At 39.1% G+C, this 10,201-nt stretch overlaps 1 protein-coding gene across 1 annotated transcript in view; it reads right to left on the reverse strand.

Annotated features, from left to right (window-relative positions):
• pik3ap1 (phosphoinositide-3-kinase adaptor protein 1) overlaps window positions 1-10,059 on the reverse strand; it is a 38,255-nt gene extending 28,196 nt beyond the window's left edge. Inside the window, exon 1 of the mRNA XM_039784414.1 lies at window positions 9,889-10,059. The gene's annotated coding sequence lies outside the window, so the exon portion shown is untranslated. The remainder of the gene's footprint in view (window positions 1-9,888) is intronic.
• Window positions 10,060-10,201: the final 142 nt, after the last annotated feature.

The following is a 10,201-nucleotide window of genomic DNA, read 5'->3' on the forward strand; positions in this document are numbered from 1 at the left end:
TGAACCAAGCTGTTAGGAACATAATGAATGAATGAATGGGGAGAAACAATGCAAATGATTTGTAGCCATAATTACTGAAGGCCTCAGGATCCGTCAGTTTAAGTAGCCTTTTCATCATTAAAGGCAGAGTTGATCACATGCTATTGCTGGTGGGAGTTTACTCAGCTTAAATAACCATCAACATTCCTTCTCTATTCAGATCTATGGCCAACTCCCAGGTGAGTGACAGGTGCCAGCTACAGGGCTGTTAGGAGAGAGCGTTTGTTGATATAACCGTGTTTTCCTCTCTTTGAGCGACTGATCTGCAAAGGTACACATAAAGGCCCTCCTTCAGCAATGTACACAGAGCACTTCGAAAGGAGTACATAAAAATGCCTCTCTCCCCCTCCCCGCAACATTAAACAGTGTGGAGGGGGTGCAGTGGGAGGCATGCGGGGGGGCTGGGGGACTCAAACAAACGCTGGAGAGTGGCAAGTTTGCATTTGCCCATACCAACAAGCTCCTATCTCATTAACAAACCCCTGAAATAAAAGAGTGCTTTTTTGGCTCACAGCTATAAAAAAAATTATCATAGTGATGATGTTCCTCAGCCGTCAACAGAGCTGTGATAACGTTGTTTGATGATGACTTTCCCATGAATGTTAAGCAGCCGCCGCGGCAGAGGAAAGGAGCTTATCAGCGTCTAATGCCCATCTCTAATTCCTGCCCTTCTTGAACTAGCCATTTTCTAACAGCGTTAACTGTCAAATTTACATCCCGTCTTAATGCCACTAAAGAGTACGGGGGATGAAGAGTAAATGACAGCAGTGTAATGAGGAAGGCAAGGCATTCCTTCTCCCACTTCCACACCTCTCTTTCTCTCAGGAGAAGGAGATTTCCACAATATAGGGGCTTTTTTTTTCCTCCTTCTGTGCCATGATGCCGTGATGGAGAGCTTACCTGTGAACTTACTGTACGTGCACATGAGATTAATTAGCAGAAGGCTCTTGTGTGAAGGAGGAAAAATAGATTTTTGCACTGCAAATAAAAACGCATTAAGGCATACACAAAAATTCTGACAATGTAGCACATGGGGAGACATTTGAAAACAAGCATTATATACCTACAAGAGAGCGGCAGTTGGTTTAGAAAGTTAAAAGGGATCAATTTGGGGTGGAAAAACTGCCACTGCCAAAAAAAGCCATAATTTTGTTATGATAAATGGAGGCCAGGAGGGCGTATTTTAAAGTACAGCCTGACTAGCAATCGCATCACATTTTCTATTTTTGTTTTGGATATTTTATAAACATTCCTTTTGGTGCAATCCTTAACATCAGGACATTACAATAACGTAATAATCGTTGGGATTCTTTGAGTAATAATAATGCTGCAGCTCTGTAGTTAACCTGATAAGTACAGTTATAGCTGAATCCTATCACTGCAATGTCTGTCACAAGGCTTTAGTAAAAGACATCCTATTCCCAATCTCTTCTACCAAACCTCTTTCACATACTATATAGTAATAGGTTGGTTGGTGCCCAGTGCACATATGACAGAAAACAATGAATTACATCAGTATTTTGCTTCAGTACAATGGAGCATTTCTTATCAGGGAACTCACCACTTTCATTTCCTGTTTTTAAATTGGCATTTTGCCCATTAAGTCAATTAAAAATGCTGAACTATTGCAGGAGACAATCACTTCTGACATTCAAATAAAATAATGGGAAAACTGCCACAGCTTCATTGTAAAAACAAATTTAGTTTTAAATTGATAGGGTGAAACCTTTGATATATATATAAAATAGGACATAGTTGTTAAATTTAATTATTTCTTAGTATAATGAAATCCTCCAGTAATCCCACGCTGCCTGATGTAGAGATGACAGCAGAAACCATCATGCTTTCACAACAAGCATAGGTGAGGCATCCTACCTTCTCATTACTGTGTGGCTTATACTTTCTACAATAAATTGATATAGGTTTTCCAGAGAATGTACTCACGTCTTTCTAAAGGAAGCCTTCGTATTTATGCATACTTCTGCTCCTTTTATGCAAATGAGACAAGTTGAAAGTTTTCTAATGTCTGCATGTAATTTAAGATGGCATTTAAGCCTCCCAACCTAGATGCTATCATCATAATTAATTCATCAGGTAATATTTCCGATCATTGCAAGGCATTATTTTATTTCAGGCAAGGTAATGAATAGCTACGAGGGCATGCACACTATTTAGCTACAAAATACAACAAAGACTGCAGTACACACTATATACACTACTAGAGATATAGAATATTAAAGGAACTACACAATCAGCTGTGGAATGGGATGAAATATGGACTCAGTGGTTGTATAAAAGCAAATGAGATTTATAATTTCATTTGGAATGGTGAAAGATGAGTGCAATGTCATTGTGTCCTTAGGTTTTGACTCAATTAAAATATTCAACATTCAATCTTCATTCTCACGCAGGAAAATTGGAATAAAGATAAACAGAAGAAAGGTTCTACCTTCTATGCTGTCATAATCAACCATGCAAGTGAACCTATGAAAATGTAGTCCATTTCATCTGAGGGGTCGGACTCTGGTAGGGCAGGCCAGCCGAGATTAAATCTCAGCTCATCTGATTGGACCATATAACGATTCAAATTGAGCTAATTTCATGCCAATCTGGTTGCCTCCAGTGAAACTATCCAAAAGGCAAGGGGCTATAGTGATTTGGAAAAGAAGAGACAACAGATAAATGGTGAAATGAAGTTGAAGGGCCTTCTTACCTTTGAGAAGAAATATTTCAATTTAAATGTATCACTTCATCAGGGTAAAGTCCTCCAGCTTTGCAGCTCTGAGATTACACCAATTAAACATCAAATATGGTGAACTAACCGCAAATGAACAAATGGCTTGGGCTCCTGTTACAAGTTTGGTATTATGCTTCACTTACAACCACAATTACTGTAGTCTGCAGCTTCACACAGGCCGTAAACAAACACTGTATATTGTGCTGAAATCATTGGTCAATGACGTCAAGGAATAAGTCAGTCAACTAAAAAGCCTTTTGTTAATGGTTTTAGTCATTTAGTCAAGGAAAAATGCCAAATATTTGCAGATTAGAGCAAATGCTGTATGCATTTTACTGTATATGCACACATATAATGCATAATATACACATTGTGCAATAACATGTACTATCTTTTCATTGCCATACCGTATAGAGGAAGCAGACTGCATTTACTCTACTCTCAATATTTGCACATAAACCCACCTCTGTATACTTATCATTATAGTAACAATATGGCTTCCTTTGTTCTGTACCACAACACCTACAATTTGCTGTCCAGCTCTTGCCTGTATATAATAGCTATTAGTGCTTTCAGTTAAACGCGTTATTAACATCGTTAACGCAAACCCATTTTAACGGCGTCAATTTTTTTATAGCGAGATTAACGTTCTTTTTGGCCTAGCAAACTTTGTAGTTTTATTCACATGCTGTTGCAACAACTAGTAATGTTAGAAAAACTACAACACCACACCGGATCTAGCTAGACCGGAAACACAACAACAGGCACACAGTTGGGCTTGCGAGCCGGCCAAAGAGTGAGCAGGCTAACGTTACGTTTTGAGTGGATGGCGAGCACGAGACGCCGAAATGGATGCCAATAAGATTCTGAATGTAAAGTTTCCTTTTAAAAAGTTGCCAAATGGTTCCACTGACAAGACCAAAGTGATCTGTGTGTTTTGTCGTTGTGAACTGAGCTATCATCGCAGCACGTCCAGTCTGAAATACCACTTGATGGCCGAGCACACAGCTGATGCCAATTCTCCGCCCCCTCGTCAAAGCCAGGCAACAATGGATGACTTCAGACAGAAGCACATGGATACCACAACTAAGAACCAACTTACTGCAGCCATAGCTAAATGGGTCCAAGTGAGAATGTTAGTGTGCAATTGAACACTACAGTATATGCCAATGTTGTTTTCAATAAAAAAACATTTGCACAAAGCAAGCCGATCCACTTTTCTATGTTGATAAGAGCATTAAAATGAGAAAAAATAATGGGATAAAAAGTTAACTATGACATTAATGCGATTAATCACGATTAAATATTTTAATCGTTTGACAGCACTAATAGCTATATGTACGTTTGCTTATATTTCTTTAGCGCTATGCCTGTGTCTGTAACCTCCAGTAAATGTATCTCTTTACTTTTGATTACGAATTTTTAAATGAGTAGATTAAAGACACTACTGTGGGTGCAGCTAACTTTTACCTACCCTTTAATATTATTTTCATATTAAATAGAGTCCATCTTTAATTCAATTATCAAAACGTGGAGCGATAATTACATTTTTGAAACCAATGTTTTCACAGTGTTCAAAAGCTCTGGCTATTTCCAGAGATTTCAAGCGGCTTAATATTTCTGCTATTGCAAAGCATTTACCTGATGACTGAAACGTTGTATTTTTCTAAATAAATTATTGCTTGCGTTATGGTCAGTGTGCGGGACTTTCTCTAAACTTTTTGATCTGCTACTTTACATATCCTATGCACCTGCCCGACGAAGGAGGTGTGCAAAAAAGCTTTCCTACGTTGCTATGGCAAAGGTGAAACGGCAGATCAATATAAAGATATTTCAGCTAAGCGATCACCTGCGTCAGTCTGGGTGAACCAGGAAACATCCAGAGGACACTGGGGTCTATCTCTCTCTCTCTCTCTCTCTCTCTCTCTCTCTCTCTCTCTCTCTCTCTCGTTTGCTGCCGCTGAGCTCTGCCTGTGGGCACAATAGATTTGACACAAGAGTGCTGATGAATCTCATCAGTTTAATGTGTTTATGCTCGCTAAGCCCTAAAAGCTTATTGCTGTTCAATGGAGTGCTACAAAGTTACCTAATTCCCCGGTTGTCTCCTAGCACGCTGGCAACACAGACTCCCAATAACATGATGTACTCTGCAACCTGTGGAAGACACAGGCCACGCTGTGTCTCACTGATTTGTGTTATCAGGCGGAGAATAAACCTTGACAGAAATACAGTGAGCACCGATATTACTGCTTTTTTTTCTACCTTAAATTCAGCCCATGACTGTCTCTCTCCCTCCACATTGATCCCTTTTTACAGCCTTTTCACAGTAAGTGCTTTAGTCTTATCTTCACTGCCCCCACCTCGCCTGTCTCATATTCCACCCAATGAGGCTGGCTGCCTATATGACAGCTAACACCCAGTATTAATTAAAATGTCATGCCTCCAAATCAATATTGTAAAACAGTTCAAACACAACTCATCGCCACTGCTGTGATAAGTGCTTTTGGGTGACAGGTAAGTCCATAGAAAGAGATGCAGGAGAATAGTATGACGGAATTATCCAGAGAGAACATGTAACATTAAAAAGTGTATACCCTATGTGCTACTTCATCACTCACAATTGCAAATGATCCACACTGTCATAAAGGGTGCTGCGCTAAACTGACAGATCCATAAGTCAGCAGCAACAGGCCAGGAGGCTCGACGCGAGAACTCTTTAGCTTCAGATGTCTGACTGCAACGCGTTCAAAGTGACTAATGCACACTCATTTGGGAAGGGGATTATCAGCGCTACTAAAATAGCTGCCATACTTCTGATTACGTTAGGACCAAAACACAAAAAAAAGGTGGCAGGTTATTACTATAATATTTTCAGTGGACTTCTGTGACACAAGGTAAAGGCTTCTGCCATGAAAAGTTTCCATGAATAAAGCCAATAAAAAAGGAGGACTATTTTTCGCAATATCCCAACTATTATGAGTGACAAATAGAGTTGATTCAAAACTTTGTGAGGCTGTACGTGTTCACACATACTCACTGAAAGACATTGTTCAAAAGCAATGCTCGGGATATGGATAGAATGTGACAAATTCTGTCAGAGTAAATATGGTTTAATAAATGAATTAGCTTCATAAATAATGACTGTAATGACATTTTAGGGGACAATAAGCCTAAGCGTTGTCAGGAAATAGTTGATGTATGAGTTTCATGCCTCAGCGGTTCCTCAAAATGAATAGGCTTGGGAAGATAGCAGGGGCCTGCAACCAGCCTATTTCCTCGAATTATCTACTTGTTGTCAATTTGCACAGTGGAATTACACATGCAAATTGAACTGCCTGCACAAACACCACTTGGAGATGATAAAAACAAATTAACAAAGGCTATAGAAGGAGGATTTATTTCACTGGCTAACCCAGGTCAAGCAATACATGTATTTTACAATTGTGTGTACCCAATTTTGGTGTAATTATATCAGCAAATTATTCTTTGTAATCTTATTATTTTCTCCCCCATCCTTCTCCTTACACACATAATTAACTTCCTTCATATCCTCACAAAAAAAAAATATATATATATATATATCAGCTGGTCTCTGCATCAGAGTAACACAGTTTAATCTGATTTGGGGTTCGTTCTCGTCACCTTTTTGCGGCTGCAATCCAGAGGAAGTTGACAGGTGAACAGTTTAGTGTCACCGCTTGGTAAAGGAGCAGACAAATCTACATAGCAGATGTCACAATGTTAAAATATAAATAATCACCTCTTAACATCATCCCTCACATTCGGGAGGAAATTACGAGTCCCCGGACCTCCACGTTTGCTATTAGATATCTCATTTACTTTGTACACACAGTGCTAATCTGCACTAATGAATTCTGCCACACCAAGCCAGATCGAGATGACTTAAAATTATTACCACTTCCAACAGATATGCCTTTCCTCATTTGAGGCTCAATTTGGCTGGCTCGCAAAAAACAGTCTGTCACAGTAAGATACTAATAATTAGGGTTTTAAGATGATTAGTTTATCTCTGTGCTCTTACAGTCCTGCCTCTTATCCACCATGGCCAAAACTTAATAAGAGGCTCTAAGTTTTAAACAGCCAACTCCAAATTACCAAGAAATGACGGAAATAATGAACTGGAGCACATGCCAGGGAGAGAGACACGGAGAGGGACAGCCAGATGGATGGTGGGAAAGCTGAGAGACATTAATTCGAGTGTGAAATAGAACACAAAGTCGAGTAATCAATAAGGAAATGATTCAGACCTGCAATGCCAAAATTGTTTGGTATTAACAGGACTTTGCGACTCTCATTTACCTTCAGACGCTGGCGTGCTCATCAACTTGCCACGCAAGTTATTAAAGTCACGATAATGCTGAGTGAGTGATACCAGTTAATGATTCCATATTTTAGAGGATGAGCTAGAGATTTTACATGTTCCAGATGACATTCAATATAGCATACGCCTTATCAGCCCAGTTTAATATGCACTGCATTTTGTAAAGCTGAACTGTGTAAATCTCTCATCTTAGGGTACAGGAAGGTCAAGGAGAGTGCAAGGTCTCCAGGGTTATTTCTTTTACATTTCCGGTGGCGACCAAAACCTAGCCGTGGTACGGAGTATCAAAAGCTGGCATTAAATGTCTGGCCCGGTTTGAGGTCTTGTTTCCGGTTTCTGATTTTAGGGCTGCAACTTAAAGTGCTCATATTATTCTTTTTGGCTTTTCCCCTTTCCATTATTGTGTTATATATCTATATATAGCATGTTATAGGTTTACAAAGTGAAAAAGCCCAAAGTCCACCCCAAAGGGACTTGCAAGATATATCGACTCAATATTGTTATCGCAATATATCGAAAGTGTCGCAATAATAATAATAACAATATTTTTTTTTTGTGGAGCGCTGCGTCCCGTCCGTTGGCTGTGTGGCTTAGTTGTGTTCGATTTAGAGCCCGCTTGAAACGCTATGATGATCATGTTTCACCGTGCCACTTGCACGGGTCCACTACGTGACAAACCCTACAGAGTGACAGTGTAAGTGAAGAGAAAGATAGAGACAACTAAACGGAACGAATCAGAGAAGCGAAAGAAAAGTTGTGCCCTGTTCTCTTTATATATTTTATACTGTCCAACCAGTAAAACCTGTCCTGTTCTGTAGACATGGTCCTTATTTATTTATTCATGTTGTACCAGTCCAATATGACATATGCCAGTTGAAATAAACCTTGTGTTGTACGAAAACTTGTTTAATTTGTTATGAATGTATTTTGATGCATTTTCCCGTAACTTTTGTAATTTTACATGTTTAAAAATTTCAAAATTAATATCAATATCGCAATATTCATATTCGATATCGCAATATCACATTTTGTCAATATTGTGCAACCCTAATCTCCAACAGAAAACACTGTTCACCAACTGCTCCAAACAGCTCTGTTGTAGTCCAGCCTTTAATTCTGTGACGAATGTGCGTCACTTTGTAACACGCCCTCAGACTCTGCTTCTGACTGGCTAGTAGTCGTTACCTAGTTACTGCGAATGTGCGACTCCCAATAAAGATGGAACAGAAGTGCGATGCCTCACTCTATAGCTAAAACAGAGAGCTCAACACACAGGGTGAAAAGAGGAGCTGCAGCAATGTGCAGTACAACAAAAATATGGTGTTTATTGAAAATTAAACCATGTAAACCTATTCTGATATAATCTCTAAATACAATTATGAACCTGAAAATAAGCATAATATGAGCACTTTAATATTATTTTCATTATCGATTAACCTGTCGATTATCTTTTCAATGAATCAATTGATCGTGTAGTCTATAACGTCAAAAGGTGGCATATATATGCCAATCATAAGATCCCACAGACCATAATACTGTCTTCACATCACATCAATTTAAAGTGAATTTAGTTTACTGTTTCATTTACAATAAAAGCAGAGGAAATCAGCAAATACATTTGAGGAGCTGGAAGAATGTTTGATATTTTTACTTAATAAAATGAGTTAAATGAATACTTAATTATCAATATTATTGTCAATTCATTTTCTGTCCACGGATTAACGTGTACTTAGAAGTAGGGTTGGGCATCATTTGGATTTTAACGATTCTGATTCCAATTCCGATTCTTCCCTTCGATTCCGGTTCTTATCGATTCTCGATTCTGATACTTTGAGGGGTGGTGTTGAAACGGGTCACATGCTTATTTCACAAATAAGAGGAAAGTTTTATTTTGATTCAATGGTGGTTTGCAGTTTTACCGGGCGTAAAACATAGCCAGACTAGAGCGCCGCTTGCTGTGCTCCATGGCTGCAACACAACAAGCGGCAGGCTGCAACGGCAACCAAAACTTGTGCATGTCAAATTTGGAACCGATGATCGGATTCGAAACCAAATCCTCCAAACGATTCCGATAAAGAAACGATTCCGATGGAATCGTAATTTTTGGAACGATTCCAAGTAGGAAATCGGTTCTCGATGTCCAATCCTACTTCTTTAACTTCTTTAATCCTACTGCTTTAAATCATAATTGTGTCAATTTTAGACTGCAGATGGCTGCTTAACATTTGAGAAGTTTTAAGTAAATTACCAAACAAGTATTGTTATGGCATTGGCACTGAAAACACGAGTATGGCACAGATATTGAACCCGTATTGAATTATTTTACACAATTCCCAGTCCTATACAACACTGCTCGTTTACCTGAGATACTTCTTCCCCTTCCCTATACAGTGTGCAGTTTACCTGAACCTGGCTATTGACCTTTTTTATAGGTCTCACTCTTTATTCTACATTCAAATGGCACACAACATACAGGCTATAATTTATGTAGATTATTGGCTGTGCAATAAAAATGCAACCAAAAGAAAGCCTAATCTGAATGAGTGTGAAAGAGCAATTTAAGGGTAGATGTGCCTGTGCCAGTGCCAGGGGCTATACAAGATTTGCATGCTAATCATTCTAATAATAATGTAATGCCCAAAGCACTTTGAGCAAATTGCGAACCATTGGTCATAGAAGGAAGCTTATCTCGCCGAGAACATGACACAAATATAGGTTAACTTTTGAATGATTCCTGGTAATTCACGGACCTGTCAGTAGCCTGGCTCACCTCAATTAGAAATGCTCCACAACAGCCTGCTCTTGACTTCACTTCACTGCAAAGACTAGCTTAGACGGCTATAACTCCTTACATTTATTCCACGTGTCTATTCTGAGCTGTGAATGTCACTATGACGGTAAACTTTACACCATAAAACCGCCCTGCTAACCTAAAAGCTAAATCAACCCCTTAACTGTTAAACGTTGTTCTAACCAAAACAGCCAATGAGCGCTTTTGTCTCGCCCTCGTGCTCGGCTGCTTAGCCTTTATAACTACATTTTTGATTGGATCATGTGCTCAACGTTGCTAGCTATCAGCCAAT

This window comes from Perca fluviatilis, chromosome 19, assembly GCF_010015445.1.
Source record: "Perca fluviatilis chromosome 19, GENO_Pfluv_1.0, whole genome shotgun sequence".
NCBI lineage: Eukaryota > Metazoa > Chordata > Actinopteri > Perciformes > Percidae > Perca > Perca fluviatilis.